The sequence below is a fragment of the Xyrauchen texanus genome, chromosome 17 (genome assembly GCF_025860055.1).
Source record: "Xyrauchen texanus isolate HMW12.3.18 chromosome 17, RBS_HiC_50CHRs, whole genome shotgun sequence".
NCBI lineage: Eukaryota > Metazoa > Chordata > Actinopteri > Cypriniformes > Catostomidae > Xyrauchen > Xyrauchen texanus.
In genome coordinates this window covers 25,658,869-25,677,330 of record NC_068292.1, presented here as the reverse complement: position 1 = coordinate 25,677,330, position 18,462 = coordinate 25,658,869, and the positions used below count along the sequence as shown (strand labels likewise).

Here is an 18,462-nt window from a genome sequence, read left to right as displayed (position 1 = left end):
CTTTTCTGAAGTCACGGCTGAAACTATTTTGAAAGGATTTTACCTAACAATTGTAAAAACGTATATTAGTTTGGACAAAATAAACACAATAGGCCACATTTAAGTGTCTTACAATTAAGAGATATTTGACTTCTGGTTCTCTATTTAAAACAAAATGCAATGCCACTTTTTCCGATATAGCCTAACGCCACAATTATAACATGATCGCTGCTTTGATGCATTTCTGTTTGATTTGCTTTCTCTAGGCCTAATTTAGCCTATTTCAATCTCAGTAAAAACAATCAAAATAAGTTTGATCAATGATTTAATTATTTGAAAAAAGTGAATCGAAAAACATCCTTATTTTATTCGTGTTTAGCCTAATGTTAAACTTCATAATGATTCCTGATGGAGCAGAATGCGGTAACTATAACTGACTTATGTCAATATCGCTTTGTTAATTGAGATTGCACTGGAGAATTATTTAAAAAACAACATAGTAAAACTTTAGTAAAAGGTAGATACATGTTTTAAGAAGAAAATTTAGCCTAATTCTACCTGAAAGTAAGATGGTGTCCTAAATAAACTTGAGGAAGTGACTCATTGACTAATTGCTGACTGTTTTGATGAGAGAATATGGCATCATTCTGCTTTAATGTCAAGTAGTTGAAGAAACCCGCATTCAGGGACGAAATATATTGAAGTCATATTTGGAAACGAATAACAATACAAATAAAAAAAGTGGAAAGAAATCTCATCTTATCCTTTTTGCTATTACAGCGCATCAATTATACTGCACGAAGCGGCACTGCATTTGTTCTCGGAATTGGATCAGCTAAAGGCCAGAGATTCTCGGTCCACAGCCAGCAGCCACGGTGCCGGTTCCGGCCCTTGGTTTCCGTCTGAGGCGAGACCACCTGGGACTGCCGGTAAGTTAAACTCGGAAAACTAGCAACATTCAATTCAATTGTAGTGTTGTCAATAGTACCGCAGTGAGAAGCGAAACACATTCATTTTTACTCACATCATGGGTTTACTCACAACAGGTTGCCAAACATAAGGCTTTGATAAGCATGCTTAATTATAAACATCTGTTATTCCACTGCTGTTAAGAATGAAACAGTGTCACCTGTAGTGAAACTGTTTTTAAAATAATTTCAAACAGCTCACAAGTGATTCCACATGTATAGGTAAGATCTTTATTATTCCTCTAATTTGTGTCTGTAACCATTGGGATATAAAGAAAGACATTCTCAAAATAATAGTGAACAAATGGTTACTGTCCTCTTAATATTTCTTAACAATTAATGTAGATACGAGAAAATATGCATATGGTTAGGGAAGCATAATGATTTTAAAACTGAAAATTAATATAAGGACGAATGCCTAGATTTCATACTAAACTATCCAACCCCATGGGGAAACTGTGAAATTGAAAAGACTCCCTTTTTAATCACCCTGTGTGCTTTAAAAAGCACAGGTGTCTCTCCGCACAGGACTGTCTTTCCTTCTATCCTTCTTTCTGCTCCGTCCTCTTCTCTAACCCCACTGCCTTCTCTCCTCCTATCTCATCCACCTCCCTGTGCACACATGGTATCTACAAACTTGAACACAATAATAACACAAATATATATCTCCATCTATCTCTCTATCTGGCTTGTCAGCGATGGAGAGTGTCTGGGAGCCTGCGAGCAAGGAAAGGTCAGTTAATCGATGGTGCCCAATTTGACAAATTCAAGCAAGTCTTATCATCCACAGTGTTTAGGGGCGATAGAGGGCCTCAGAGATAACTGTTTAATCCTGACTGCAACCACAAGGGGAGAGGAGAGGATAGAAATGTCCGCAGGAGAGAGAAAGACAGTAGGATTGAGAGAAAGTTGGGGAGAGACAGGCATAGACAAGAAGGTGTAGGTTAAATAAAGTGTTCTGCTGTATGACATATTAGGATTTTGGAACAGATAGAAGAGGTAGAAGTAGGTACTGTAGCTGCAGAGAGAGGTCAAATTGTACAAACATTCTCTTAAGGTACATTTCATAGTACATTAATTTAAAGGCCTCCATCACTGATTATTTAAAATCTTTAGAGAAATGTATGTCTTACAGTATATCTATCGCAGTGAGGCTATCAGGCTATTTTATAGTAATTTTTACTATTTTAATATATTGACATAAAACACATGCACACACACATTTGCTTTACTGTCGTGGTGAGGACTTTCAATTGACGTCTATGGTTTGTATACTAAGCTAATTATATTTTCTGCACCTGCCCCATAACCTGCCCCTTAACCTAACCCTCACAAAAACATTTAACATTTTTATATTTCAATTACAACATTATTCAGCATGTTTATTAAGCCATTTTCTTCACCATATTCTAAGCATAACACTTGTTGACCATGAGAGGTGCTTAGCCAAGTATACAGCCTCCAACTCTTGTCCTTTCTCCCTGTCTCAATACCAACTCAATGTAATTCAATTGAGATTAGTTGCACTGGCATGACAGGAGATCCCTAGTATTGCCAAAACACTTAGGAGGCAATGACAAGCTCCCATCGACATGTGCTAATACAAGACTCCACGACTGGCCATGCATCACGACTATCGCATCCACACACACAGTCAGAAGGGGTGGGTATGTGCAATGCGCACTTAAGAGTATGTGAGCTCATAACTCGGAGAGAACTATGAAAAGGGAGATACACACAAAATATTAAAGTAAAATATAAAAATATGTGAGTGAAGTGCATAAGAGAGATTTGAGACACAAAGGGCTTAACAGAATTGAGTTATAATTTGCAGAAGCAGAAATGGTCAGACAAACCACTAAAGGTGCTGGGGAGACACAAAGCGATTGGCAAACAGGGAGAGTGATGGTGACTGAGTGAAAGTGTGGGAGAGAGAGAGGAAGAGTAAATGGTTTGAGAGGATGGATGAGGACAGAAGACACAGCCAAGACACAGAGCAGCTTTACAAGAGCAGAGATTAAGGTAACATGTCCCCGGTCAGTCATTAATCCAGTTTAGAAGCAATTAAGCTAAGACTTTCTCAGAGAGAGTGAGAGAGAGAGCGAGAGAGAGAGAGAGATGTGCCAGAAATGTTTTATTTATTTATTTTTACATAAAATAACAGCCATTTAATTAAGGCTGGTGCAAATAATGGTATATGCTTTTTACACCCTAGTGCATATAATGGCAGATATTATTTGCACCCCAAACCTGGTGCAAATAATGGTAGATACTAATTTCAACCTGATATTTAAATACAACCCCAATTCCAAAAAAGTTGGGACAGTATGAATAAAATAAAACTAAAAGGAGTGATTTGTATATTTCACCCTTTTACTATATTGAAAGCACTAAAACTAAACTTTTCTATCTGTCTGTCTGTCTGTCTGTCTGTCTGTCTGTCAGTCTAAACAAACAGATGAGGCAATTGTGTCATAGTATAGAAGGAGCCTCCAAAAACAGTCTAGTCCTTCAAGAGCAAGGATCATTCGAAACTTGTCAATTTACCAACAGATGCTTCAGCAAATAATCCAGCACTTTGAGAACAATTTTCACCAAAGAAAAAGTGGAAGATTTTGACCATTTCACCCTCTACAGTGCACAATATAGTTTCAAGATTCAAGGAATATGGTCAAATGTGTAAAGGACAAGATGAAAACCACTTCTGAATGTGTGTGATCTCTGATCCTTCAGACATCACTGTCTTAAAAAACATAGTTCATCTGTAATGGATATCATGAACAGTGGCTTGGAATTACTTTAGTAAACCTTTGTTGGTCAACACCATTTAAATTGTACTATGCAAAGCAGAAGCCATACATCAACACTGTCCAGAAGTGCTGCCAACTTCTCTGGGCTCTGTTTTTTGGTCTGATGAGTTCACATTTAAAATAGTTTTAAAAAACACAGCCATCGTTTTCTCTGGGCCAAAGAGGAAATGGACCATCCAAGCTGTTATCAGGTCCAAAAACAAGTGTCTGTATGGCCCAGAGATGTGTCAGTATCCATGGCATGGGTAACTCGCACATCTGTGAGGGCACCATTAATGCAGACAGATATGTAAAAATTTGGAAGCAGCATATATTGCCATCCAGCACTGTATTTTTCAGGGATGTTCTGGAATTTTCAGCAGGACAATTTCAAACCAAGTACTGCCTAAATAAGCAGAGAGTGCGGATGTTAGATTGGCCTGCCTGCAGTCCTGACCATCTCCAATTGAGAGTGTGTGGTGCATTATAAAGAGCACAATACAGCAATGAAGACCCCATACAATTGTGCAGCTGAAGACCTGCATAATGGATGAATGGGGGAAACTTCAACTTTTTAAACATAACAAACTTGTGTCTTCAGTACCTAAATGCGAAATAAGTGTTATTAGAAGAAATAGTGATATTTCACAGTGGTAAACACTCGACTGTCCTAACTTTTTTGGAGTGTGTAGCAATAAATAACTGTACATTTAAAAAAACAAACAATGAAATTCACAAGGTAAACATCATATAATGTTTAGTTGTAGTGCTTTCAATATAGCAACGGGTGAAATATACAAATCACTCCTTTTTGTTTCTATTAGCATTTTCATACTGTCCAAACTTTTTTCGCAATTAGGGTTGTACTACATACAGCATGGGCATCATTGCAGTGTGTTTATTGTGTTTATTTGGAGTCCCACAGACACACTACATTAACCCCTACCCCTAAACCTAACCTTAACCTTACATTAGAAAAAATAACCTTGGTTTTACTACTGTAACCATGGTTTCACCATAGTATTTTTTATTTTATTTATAGTATCCACAAAATTAACCATAGTTAACCAACTATGGTTTCTGCCAAAAACATGGTTACTGCAATATTGCTATAGTAATAGAGTGATGCAATCTTCACACAAGCAATGCTGAGCCACGGGAACAAGTGCGATCAACAGACCCTGCCTCTAGATCAAACCCTTCTCTGCACTCCACGACATTAACCGTGACCAAATCACTGTGATGACTTTAACATTTATATTCATTTTTATCTGTTATTTTAAGTAGTGTTAAAGGAAATATTAAGAGTTGAAACAGGAAATCAGATGGGAAAAATAGTGGGACAAAGCACGGAATCGAACCGTGGTCGCTAGGACAACATTACATATTCACACACCTCTTTACACCCCATGCCACTGCAGCGACATCTATTGTTTGGTGTGTCATATATTTCTTTGGTTCCTCCAGAACAGGGCTGCAAATAGCTGCACGGTCAGGCAGATGCTATTTAGTCTTGGGTGCAAATAGAGACTCCTTTTATTTAATCAAGGAAATTTTCTGTAAAACCTAACATTATTGGTTCAGTACAGTAGATGTAACCATTTGTGACTGTGTGTTTTATTTGGTGGTGTTTCAGACAATGTCTGAACTCTGGTTATATTCTAAAACCTAGTGAGCAGCTGTGCTATTTTCTACATCTGTTAGAGCTAGCAGCTTTTATGGACCATTATACGTCAGTGTGTTCACCACATTGAAAAGGTCAAGAGCCGTCTGAATTTACAGATGTGTTCTGGAACTGTTTGGAGTCTTTTCCAGCCAGCTTTCACAAGTTATATAATATAAATGATAATTTACTAAAAATATATTAATAAAAGCAGTGGTATTAGTAATCATAAACACACCGGGATGGATAGGACATAAATAAATCTAGCTGCAAAAACATCAATAATATATTTGTTGGAGCACCAATCATTTACATAGTAAGCTTTATCCATATATATTCTAAGCCACAACCTGGGCTATAAAATATTACACTAAATAATTAATTAAACTGTATAACAATTGTAGTGCAAGAGCAACCACAAATGGATGTATGAACTGCACCAATGAAGCGAGGCAGTTGGATACGTGCAGTACTAACGGTGGTAGGATAGCAGCACACATCTTATCTGGTACAGCATTTTTGCCAACTAATTGTAAGTTTGAGAGGTAGAGTTTATCTGGCTAGTTAAGACTCAAAAAGTGACTAAAAATCGCTCCCATTACAATAACTGAAGATGCACAAGTCATTTACATTTAGTCATTTAACAGATGCTTTTATCCAAAGCGACTACAAGTGAGTAACATAACAAGCCATTTGTAACACAAAGTCAACAATATTTACAGTATCACACTGCCAAGACCTCAGAGTAGCTGGAGTTGTATAACAGCTAGTGCAGAAGAAAGTTGTTTACGTCCTGAAATAGTCTTTATTACACAGATATTAAATAATAATAGTGTTGTATTGACAATTTACATTAAGTTAGCAGGTCTTTTGATTCCTGATAACTACAACCACAAATATGAAAACGCTTATAAGATTACTATCATAAGACCTATAAATAAATCCTGCTTGATGCACATTTGATGTAACTTCTCTTCTAAAACAATTAAAACTCCAAATTAAGATCTCTACAAATGAAAATATCATGGCAAACATATTTATTATACGATGAACTGTTTCAGTGGCAGTATGGTTGAAATGAGCAAAAATATACATAGCACACACACATTTTGGGAAAACAGTATGTTTTCATTAACTGTTATGGATACTTTTCAGAATTCACCAAGCTCATAACAGTGCATAGGGTTTGCCTTCTCTGCAAAGGATACATACTGTACAATGCTGCCTTAAAATTTGGCCAAAATGAGGTATCTGAGGAGGCAGAATAATTAAGTTGCCTTCCTTTTGGAAAAGCCTTCATGTCAAGATTGTGCCTATGATGCCTTTAAGTGCTGCCTCCAGAGGCAACACACTAGGTTTTGGAACAGAGCTTCTGTTGTCTCTTCCTTTGACACAATTTAGCTCTTAATGCCTGTTTAAGGAGAAGTGGCCAGTAGAGGATATTTGAATAAGACTTACTCAGAGAATGAATAAAAAATGGGTGGGAAAAAACTAATTAACAAAAGGATGATTAGCATGGTGCAACCTTGATTATTGTCCCCAATAACATAGGACCTCTCTTTTAGCACTGCCTCATTCCTCATCCTCAGTGTGCATTATGGTCATTGATGTTCCAGATGTGTATCACAGGCTACGGGTCGACACAGGGCCTCACCACATGTGTAATGTTTCTGCGTCTACTGGAAGATTGTGGTACTGATAGCACAACCACCTGACAGATACACTACAGAACATAAATCAAGTCTGGAAGCTGGCATACACACACAGAGACAGCTTTATCCTGCAGCCTATTCTCAGAAGTAATTAACACATATGCATGCAGGGAAAGGTCAAGTTAGAGAGATGCTGAATGAAGACAGTGTGGAAATGTACTCATGGGAAATTCATGATTTTTCATAAGTGAATTCCACTTTGTCATCTAAGATGGGTGAAAACAGACTCATATGTATTGTTGGTTGGAGAGAGAGAGAGAGAGAGAGAGAGAGAGAGAGAGAGATAGATGAAATCTGCCCCATTCTACAATTTACTGAAAGTGTGATAGAATACAAAAAAGTGTTGACATAGATTTTGTAGAGTGTTTCTCATTGTTGACCAGGATGAAGTACTATCGACTGGCTCTTCCCGCTGAGGGATCGCTGTGGAGCCCTGAAGCTAAACCCACAGTGGCATTTAATACACTCCACCAGTGACCATACTGCCACACTACTCAATGTGTGCCTGTGTGTGTGCGCACACTTATTTACTCAATCACACGCATACACACATATAGGTAAGTTACTGCTTAATTATGCAGCAGCTGAAAAAAGAGAAACAAATAGAGACAAGCAACTGAAGGCACAAGGAAGAAAATGTTCTGCAGAATAAGAAGATTGTGTTAGATGTCTCCAAAGTATAAAAAGGGGGACAGAAGAGGAGACATGCAGGGACAACATGAGAGAGATGCCACAAAGATAGCCTCTGGGTAGGATATAATTTGCAAAAAGGGAAGAAGCATAGAAGAAGTTGTTCACTAGGGATAAAAAAAAAAGAAAGACAAGGGAAAGACAGAGATACACGTGTGTGTGTGTGGGGGGGGGTAAATTTCCATCAGGTTTTCAATTGGGGCGGATCAATAGTGTATTAGAGCTCACCTTGACCCCACATCTCCCCCCTCTCCTTATAGGCCAAGTCACTTGCACACACAGCAGGGGGCTGCAGAGGGACAGTGACTGCATTACTGCTTCTCTTGCAGCAACCAAAGTGGCAGAAAATGGCACAATATGAAGGGAGAAAGTGAACAAAAGAGTAGGACTGATAGAAAGCTTGAGCACAGAACGGGTAGAACAGTCCATGTGCATGACGATCTGAGCGGCCCAGTGTGGTGATGTCTGAAATCACAGAGCCTTGGTTGAAAATGATCAAACAAGCTGATTCACTATTTATTTATTCTTTTACCTTTCTTCAAAGATTTAAGAACAGCTCCATGTGCTTGTTCAAAAATGAACATGTAGACGGAAACACACTGCAGACTGTACATGCAAAAGACAGTGAACTTCAATCCACTTCAGAGGTGGAGGCAGGGGCAATGGGCACAAAAGGATGGGAGAGAGGTTGAATGAAAAAAATTGATCTGGGAATTTAGCATTTAGACACAGTTTACAAAGCGATATGGAGGGGAGGCAAAAGAGCACAGGGGACCAAAGGGGCAGACACTTAACTTTGCAATTGGTGAGTTTAACCCAGGCGGCTCAGCTATAACTCCCATATGGAAATCTATGGTGTATACTTGTATCCAGATGTGGAAATGCTATTTAATGTTATTAAACTGACCTTATTTAGAGTACCACCATATTTAATTTTTTGACAGGAATGAAAACGAGGCTGTGAGGGACAGACTTAGGCCATGTCCACACTAATGTGTTCTCATTTGAAAATGTATTGATTTTGTTACGTTTACGCCTCTCACCCACACTCGAACAGCATTTTCCTCCACTGAAAACAGATTATCTCCTTAGAAAACACTCTTCATAACTCATTATTTAAATGACTAAAAAAGCATTAATTTCACTACATGATAGAGTGGCATTTTTCTTCCAAAGTTCTCCATTCCTGCGTACTTTGGAAAATAATGACATTAGGAAACAGAATTCGTTTTTTTAAAGGGTTTTCAAAAGAAAACAAAATAGTGTTGATGTGGCCTTACAGTCGGATTATTGTTTTGGATCATTCTGCTGATGAAACGTTGATAGAACTATCTTTAAAAATATGTTTTTTTATATGTTTAAAACATATATATATATCTAGAAAAAAAAACACTAGTTGTAACACTAGCAAATTAGGTGTAATCTAGGAGCTTTATACAGTACATGCCACTGAAGAGACTGCAGTCTATCCTTCACAGCCTTGTTTGCATTGTAGTGAAAAATCAAATATGGCGCCACTGTGAAAAAAACGGCCAATGTGTTTATATTAGCTCACGTGAATGGCTTCTTTCTCCCGCGGGCCTCGTGTACTATCTTTATGAATTGTTTTGTTATTTTGTTTGACGACCAGGAAACTGGATCACCCCCGTGAAATTTATGTTTTGTAGAAAACGCCATAAAGTCATTAAGACTTCGCGTATCATTTTGTCGAGACGCAGAGGTCGTGCAGCTCAGAGATAGAGGATGAGAAGTTTTCTCCAGGCGTTTCCTCAACTATTGTTGGCTTCACACTGTTTCACTCCGTAACACTTGCACACACAGCGACTAACAACAAAACAGAGGCACAAACGCAGTGTCCCTACTGCTGTAGGGAAAAAGAAAAGAAAAAAGGGAGAGAAAAAGAAATCGATCGCCGGGGATAGCGGTGCGCGTCGGAGGATCGTATCTTGTCAAAATAATATATTACCCTCATCCCCGGCTGATCGATGCGGTGGATTAGGGACGGAGGGCTCGCTCTCCCCTCCTCACCATCTCTCTCTCTCTCTCTCTCTCTCTCTCTCTCTCTCTCTCTCTCTCTCTCTCTCTCTCTCTCTCTCTCCGCCCGCCGTTCTATGCAGTTTAATATTTACCTCCGTGAAGAAACATGCGAGACGCCGCTCACTCTAATTGATTCCGACACTTGGGGCTCTGTGCTCGGGCTGCGGAAGAAGGCGGGAGGGGTTGCTGGAACATAGAGAGTGTAGAAGGCAAGTGGTGAGGAACAAGCTAAAGAAATGAGGGTGAATAAAATAAGGCGTAAAGGTATGCATGTTTGCAAAGTTGATTATTTGTTTTCTAAACGGAGCCAGGCGGCCACAGTGAAAATATAACAATTTTAAAGAGAAATTTCAAGTTTCTTTTTATTTCAAATGTAAGACAGAAAGAAAAATATCGAACAGGATAACATTGGAGTGGAAAAGTAATGAGAGGGAACCAGGAGGATATAGAAGGTAAAGAGAGGGAGGAATGACCATCAAAGATAAAGATGAGGGGGATTCTGGGGAAGTGACAAAGACAAATAGTTACAAGAAACATCCATGGCAAGTGAAAAGAGGGCAACCATAAAAAAGAAAGCAAAAAACAGTGAGGTGACATAGTAATATAAAGTGGGATAGACGGAGAACAGAAACAATGGAGGGAGATGGAGAAAACAAGAGAGGCACCATGTTTTCCATTGAAGGAACTCAGCTGTCATCTTGTTCTGCCAGCACAGAGCGTAGCTATAAAATATAAGAGCCAGGAAGGCCATCTTGAATGACTTATGTGTATATATAGGCTTTGTCAATATTTCTTTCTGGTTCCCCACTATCTCTTTTCTGTGTGTCTCTCACACATACTCATACAGGTTATGTGTGTGTCACAATGCCCTAAAACTGTAGAGGACATAGAAGCATTTGGATTCTTACTGTAAAAGCAATCATTTGGATAAGAAAAGTGGGCTGTTTGACATCTTCACATATTGACCTTCTAATGCTCATTCCAAGGATTTTCCAATTTGCATGGTTTACAAATTATTGTGATATTTGTATACCTTAAATCGTTTCCTCTCTCTGTCTCTCTCGCATTTATTAATCATATTAATAATTGCTAGCCGCTGCAGATTCTTGCTGTTTTCATTGAAGCTACTTCAGATGTAGCACAGGCCAAGGTCTGAGAGCAATTACTATAGGTCATGCCACACATTAACACCTCATGAAAGTCCTGCTGATGCTATAAACTCTAGCCAACACAAAGCCTCTTCTTTTGTGTGTTTATTGGTGTTGAAAACAGAGGTAAGCCATTCTGAACTATTCAGAAGCAAAGCAACTTGCAGACAAAAAATGCCCTCTTACATCCATCTTCCTGACTTGTTGAGTTTCTTTTTCTCTTCGTCTTCTATGTCCCTTCCATCTCTCTTTGTATATAGGCTTACACACCTACATTCCCTCTCTCCATTTATCTTCCTGCCGCTCCCCCTGCCTGTTCATCTCTCTCTGTATTTCCCCATCTCTGGTCTTTATTTACCGGTGCTGCAGAGCTGGCTGTGGCAGCTCAGGGAGCGGTAACAGAAGTGTCAGGTGTCATTATTTGTCTAATTCAGTAATCCGTCATCACACACTCCCAGTGTGTATGACATATTATACATGGACACAGCAGGTGTAGTATGCGCTAAGGTGGAGATTCGATTTGACACGCATAGAGGTGGGCTGGTTGGTGAAGGGGGACGAGGGGAGGGGGATACAAGACTGGAATTTAAGTCCAGAGTTTTGACTGAAGACAAAGGGTATAAAGAGTTATGTGTGTTTGTGGAGAGGTGAAAGAGGTTGTAGGTGCACAGTTTAAATATATGTGACCACAACGTGTGTTATAGGCTTATTTTGTGGTAAAAAGTTATTGCTTGTCACAACAGTAAATAGGCCAGATTCCTGTTTTTTATTGTCATAGTGATAATGGATTTGCTATTACTCAACATATCAATAATCTTATTTTACTTGCTCAAGTATTGAACTTAACATCACATTCTCCATTTTGTATTGGTCCAGCTCACCCAAAAGAACATGCAGAAAAGATTTTTAGTTTATTTTAAGGCTAATTTTGAATTCTTTTTTACTGTAGATTTTCATAGGGTCACAGGAGTTTTGTCACATCTTAATGTTTCCTCGCAGTGGATAAGCCACAACTATGGCCTCATTTGTACTGCCATTTGCCTTAACAACAAAACGTTATAAAGTCATTGTTATTTTCTTTTTTCAATCTCAAGGTTTATTATTTATGTTTATTAAGATTTAAATATAACTACAGATGGGGCTATAAAATGTACCGCAGTGTCTCTACCTTCAGTTTACAGGCTTGCTGAAATTGTCATGCACATTGTAGATTTCAGTACATCTATGGTGATGATTTTTTTAGTGACACAAATTAAAAATAGAGGATCTAACTTTTCCATGGAACAGCAGCCTATGTTTCAAAGGGATTCATTATGAAGACATATAGATGGTGAAGAAGAATGCGATGGTGTCTAAAGAGCAAGTTATGTTGGGTGAAGCTCAATCCTTGTTAAAAGATTAGTTGCAGTTAGAAATGGTTTATTTATCTTTGCCTCCTTTGCATTGTCATTGGCAATTTATTTGGTAACACTCACATCACCCAATTCCTTTTGGAATCCACAGGTTTGTCATGCTCAAGCCATCAAAAGACCTTAAACAATATGTATCTAAACTCTGTTACACAAGGACAGATTTTGATCTGCTTTGACAAAGCTAAACATTGTAGAAGTCATGTGGATTTGTATCTTTGATGTCATTGATGATATTGTCTAACTGCCCTGGAACAAATGGAGTATGGATTAAAAAAACATTATTAAACGATTTATAGTACTCCTGCTGTGTAGCACCCCTGTTGCAATAAAAACATTATTGCACAACATTATTGGATCACACATATACATTGTTCTCAGTCCATGCTGAGTTTAGACTAAGGATAGATCGGCCTAGCGGATAGAGAATTATAATGATCACTTTTGGTTCGCTAACTGCTCCGTCTTGGAAAAAAACTGTATAAACATTCAGCAAATCAAAAGTTCCAAAATAATTCCTTCATTAGGGTTTATGATTTTTTTTCTTTTAACAGCGTCGCCTTATCGTAGAACTTTTCATCAAGATATTACTGTTAGATAATTGCATTTGAATTGCGTCCATGCAATTGTGATAAACCAGCAAAACATCGTATTGCAATACAGACCATGCAAAGATTAAAGATGTCATTGTTAATATGATGATCATCATTTTTATTAATAAAATAATAATACATATTTCTTAATTTTAATATTAGTTTCATTAGTAGTAGTATTAAGAACAACAATAATAATTATAATAATAATAATAATATTATTATTATTCACTGTAAGGAGTTAAACCTTCCTTGCCTTCGTGCTTCCGTTATTGAGAGATTCATGCATGTCGGTAATGAGACGAGCAGAAAACTTCAAACAAACGGAAAAAAGAAATCCTATAACGGATCTGTGATACACAAGCGAGCGAGAGACTGAATCAATGTGTGCATTGCGGGCATGAACCTTCAAGTTTTTGAATGAATTTGTTATTTTTTATTCAAACACACATTCAACCAGAATCACCAGAACAAATATATTGAAGTTAACAAGTATAGACTACACGAACCTTGAATGCATATATACCCTATATGCATAGGGGACAGAAAGTTGAGAATGAACGAGATAAGTGCGATAGATAAAGGCTGGGTTTCCTGATCAACGAACATTGATAAATTAACGAAATTAACTCCACAGTATCGTGATTGAGCACGGTTGAGTGGGGTAATGGCAATAGAGATATAATATGTTCTTAATTTTCATATTGTTTTCACAAGAAGACGTGATCCTGCATAGTTATATGTTTTGCTCAAAAAAAAAAAAAAAAAAAAAAAGTTAGTTAGTTAGTCAGTCAGTCAGTTAGTTAGTTATAAAGATGTACTTGAGACATTGAGTACATCGTTACGGGAGCTGTCCGGTCCAGAGGTGCTGTAATAAAGAAAAAACTTTCACCAGTTAGCCTATGTCGAGGGGTTTACCTCTCAACATGAAAATAGTTTGAAAATGCTGCTAAACATGGAAATAACATTTAGTCTGGTCGAAGCGCTGAAAGTCATTAAACATTTGGTATTAATGCACTCAAATAGAAATTATTTAATGTGCCCCAAATGCATACAATGTGATTGCACGCGATATGAATCATTAGGTAATCTGCTGTTATCACTTTGCCTAGTTGGGCTCCTTTAACTGCAGACTTGACAGAAGCACTCACAATAGGATTACACTGACGGACAGTGCTATAAAGTATCCCATAAATCTATGCATAGGCCTATATAAATATACGAAGACACTTTGTGCATTCATAGGTCATCTGCTTTTAGGTGTGTGCGCTGTACAGTGTGCACATACAGCTTACTGCCATTATGCATGCAACAAGCAATATGTGTCTGCTGTGTGTATGGTGGGAAAAAAGAGGAGGAAGAAGAAAGTATGAGAAGCGCTCATTTAGCGCACTCTCACTCAAATCTTCTTTGTTAACAAGTAACCATATTAATACATTTATTTTAAGCCAATTAAAAAATTAAATGGAAAACCGTTACAGGGTCACGTGACTTTTTTATGTGCTTATCAAAGTAGGCCGACATCAAAGTTATAGTTCAAGTATTTTTCATGTAAAAAAAAAAATCACGTTTTAGATGGAAACTATGTCCAATGACGTCATTGGCTGTCGTGAAAGTCGTAGGAAATTAAACGAGTGCTGTTGCACGATATCATGACATTTAGCCAAATTTAGAAAAGTCGTACGAATCCTGACGATTTCGCAGTGTTGGGAATTTCCGATTTTGGCTGCGCTTTTTGCACTATTTCCTTGTTGAGGAGACAAACTAGGCTAGGCCTACTTGAAATATTGGTGAAAGTTTTGGTCTGAGACTGAGTTCAGCAACTATTTTAGGTGAGTTAAGATGATATGAAGAGCTTGATTTGCAACGTCATCGTGAAACTTAAATAGAAAAAATAGCAAAAGATACAGAGACAGATTCGTACAGCATTTTGTCACGCAGCTGAGAGATTGATAGTGTGCGCTGAGTTTGGGTCAGGGCAGTCACTGTTTAGCCCTTTGAGTAATCCCACACTTTATCATCATCATAACGACAGTGAGGAGAGCAAAAAGGAGAGAAGGGTTAAGTAGCTGCGGATTCGCCTGAGTTATTAGCATATGCTTGAGGGGAGAGCGAGAATAAAGAGCGAGTGAAGGAGATAAGTTCTGTGACCATCAGCGACGAAAATGAAAAAGAGGAAGGAATAAAATGGGACGAGAGAAGGAGCGACATGATCGTGCGCGCGCAGTGGACAAGTTTGATGGTGAAAGCTTGATTAAATTAAATGAGCTCCTGAGCAGCCGCCGGAATAACCCCTTCTGTCAGAAGGGAGAGAGAGAGAGAGAGAGAGAGTGCGAGAGAGAGAGAGAACATTGGAAAGAAGAAACTAAATGCCAAAGTCGATTAGAATGTTATCTGGCCCTAAACAGAGAGTATGAGTTGGCAAAATATCTCTTTACTGTCAGAGATAGAAAACAGAGACAGACCCTAACCAAATACAGGCTCAGTGACCACACATTGGCAACTAAAACAGGAATACACAAAACATCATGGCAACCAAAAGAGAACAGAATATGTGGTCACTGTTGGACAGGTGAGGTCGAGACAGAAATGCACTTCCTCCTAAAATGTGAAACATTCAGAGAAATAAGGAATGTTTACCTAAACAAGTTTAACTCTGAAACTTCAGACTTTAAAGACCTAAATGACCTCTCAAAATTACAAATAACCCTAGGAGAAGGAGATAGGGCACATCTTGCTGCCCAATATGTATCAGCATGCCACAACCTGAGGGACAGTGAAAGATCTGGACAAACACACACACACATAATATGATGTGGTCAAATAAATAATAATAATGAATATATTGCTGTTATTTATATATTACTAATAATTATATTATATTCTGTCCAAGTTATTGGACAAAATGTATTTTGCTTTTATGTTATTTATTCTATATGATGCTTTGGCAACATCGTTTTTGAAACCTTCAAGCCCATTGAATTTAATTTAATTGATTCTAATTGTGATTTAATTGTGTTCTGAAGTCCAGTGAAGTAGCTGTGTCGAGCTTTAAATTATGAAACCAACCTTATAATAAAAACATAAACTTGACATGCTGTCATACTAAATAAGACAGTTTAAAAGCTTATTATTATTATAAAACAAATTGGGTATTGTTGTGATTTTTAAAATATACCAACTATAGGCTATACCATTGGCATGCTTAAATTACAATTCCTGCATAGCCTAATCATTTTATAAAGTGTTTATTTTGTCATTCTCTTATTAATCCAGTTAATCAGTGGACCTATTTATTCATTTTTTTCTTGCCTTCACTCTTCCCTTTTTCCATTACTCTCTCTCTCTCTCTCTCTCTCTCTCTCTCTCTCTCTCTCTCTCTCCAACGATTATCCTGCCGTCTAATTAGAAATCGATACCGAGAAGCCGGCGGGTATTTGCGATGTGTTTGTGAATGTTGAGAACAATTCCCTGGACAGAAGTAGAATAGGAAGAAAGAAAAAGCGCGCGCGCGTACACACGCACACAAAATCTCTGCACACCCTTACTGCTCCAAGCTATTCGTTTTTTAAAAAAGCTGGAAAGCATACACTAAACAAGGACAGAAAAGAAGAGCTTTCCTTTTCTTGGTAACTGTCAATACGCAAGGGACTGAGGCTATGCATCTTGAAGTTTTTTCTTATGTAAATAAATGATACAGGATTTGCTCGTGCATGCTTGTGCCTTAATTAAATAACTTGATAAAATGAGAAGATGCGTCATTGAGGCGATAAACGTCGTCTGAACCAATGGACTGGACATTGGAAATGTAGGCTATAATTGCATTTACGTTGAAGAACTCGTAAATTCTGATTAGGCATATGCCCCGTTACAAAACTCTTAGCAGTAAGTAAATACTGTGAATACTATATAAATAGATTAAGCAGCAGGATAAGGATTCTTAACTAATTTTATAGAGCGTATAGGTCTAGCATATTTTGTCTTGTGTAAATTAACCTTCGTTTGCGACATGGGGTTGTAGCTTCTTCCCCTCTCAATGAGATCTAATCTGAAGTCTGTGCTATACAGGAGACGGAGGCGACGGGTTAGCACTATTATTGCGCTACCAATCGAAGTTAAACGAATTAGCAGGCTCGCGTCGCCGATGTGTAGAAAAGTAACTGAGAAAAGAAAAGGACCGCTCACATTTATTAGTTTATCTAGCACCGAATCTGTTTTTGCCACAGTTTTCTCTTTATTTGCTCCCACCGTAAAGTGTTTGTGTCTGTCCTTGCTTGTGATTGCAAAGTGTCTCTCACAAAATAACTCTTTTTTTTTTTTTTTCTTCCTTCATGGGGATATGTCGAATTAGATACTACACACGACTTTTCTCATAAAGTGTTTGTACAAAAAGCGAGTCAGCCATTCACTAGTACATTATTTCATCAACCTATCTGATGGGTAAGCCTGATTTCTCTCATTTCTATAGGCCTAGTTTTGAATCCGTCATTGAGCCTGTGCACTTGAGCATCTCATTAAACGTCGCTCTCTTCCTGCATCGCTTCAGCATTCTCCCTCTCTCTCCCTCATTTATACGCGCTTTACTCTCCCTTTGCCCATGGCTATATGATCGCAAATATGTGTTTACAAAACTCGCTCTCGCACAGATCAAACCGCTCCATCGAATCAAAGAGTGTGCAACAGAGACAGAGGGAAAGGGGCTGGAGAATAGGGAATATCAGCAGCCCCCCTGTTCGTATCATCTTTATCTCTGTGTGTCTTGCATTTGAGCCTGTGTGTGTGTGTGTGTGTGTGTGTGTGTGTGTGTGTGTGTGTGTGTGTGTGTGTGTGTGTGTGTGTGTTGGGTTTTGTGTTTTCATATTTTTGAATTTGCGAGGGAGTTAAGCACGAGACTCAGAGAGACCTTATATTGCATACTAATCTAAACAGAAGAAAAAAATCATCATTAATCAATGAATCAGATTAACTTTTTATTATCAGCACAATTTTACCTATTCTGAGTCTGAATGACACAAGGGTGCTCTGTAAAAAAAAACAAACTGTAATATTCATGTTAAATAACATTTACCGTAAAAAAATATGGGAACAAAATTTCAGGCTTTACAGGATGTAATTTTGATGCCTGTATATTTTACGGTGCATTACCGTTTATATTATTAAATTATAAACTTGATATATTCACCTTCTGAAAATGTACAAATCGGCTTTTCACTTTATAATGTTTTGTTAATAACCGTAGTGATTATAAAAGGGCCAATACACTCTCATGGAGAAATCGTCAGGATTCGTATGAATTTTCTCCATTTTGCTAATTCGTATGATATCATGCGACTCGTCAGGATTCGTACGACTTCTCTAAATTTGGTTATTTCATACGATATTGTGTGACTCGTCATTATTCGCATGAATTTTCAAAATTTGACTAATTCGTATGATATTGTACGACTGCACTCCTTTCAATTGTTAGGACTTTC

The 18,462-nt window shown here is 37.9% G+C and overlaps 1 protein-coding gene across 1 annotated transcript in view; it reads left to right on the top strand.

The window, feature by feature from the left end:
• The first annotated feature begins 762 nt into the window (after positions 1-762).
• The window catches only part of erfl1 (Ets2 repressor factor like 1), a 36,371-nt gene continuing 18,671 nt past the window's right edge, over positions 763-18,462 (top strand). The window contains exon 1 of the mRNA XM_052147772.1: positions 763-908. The gene's annotated coding sequence lies outside the window, so the exon portion shown is untranslated. The remainder of the gene's footprint in view (positions 909-18,462) is intronic.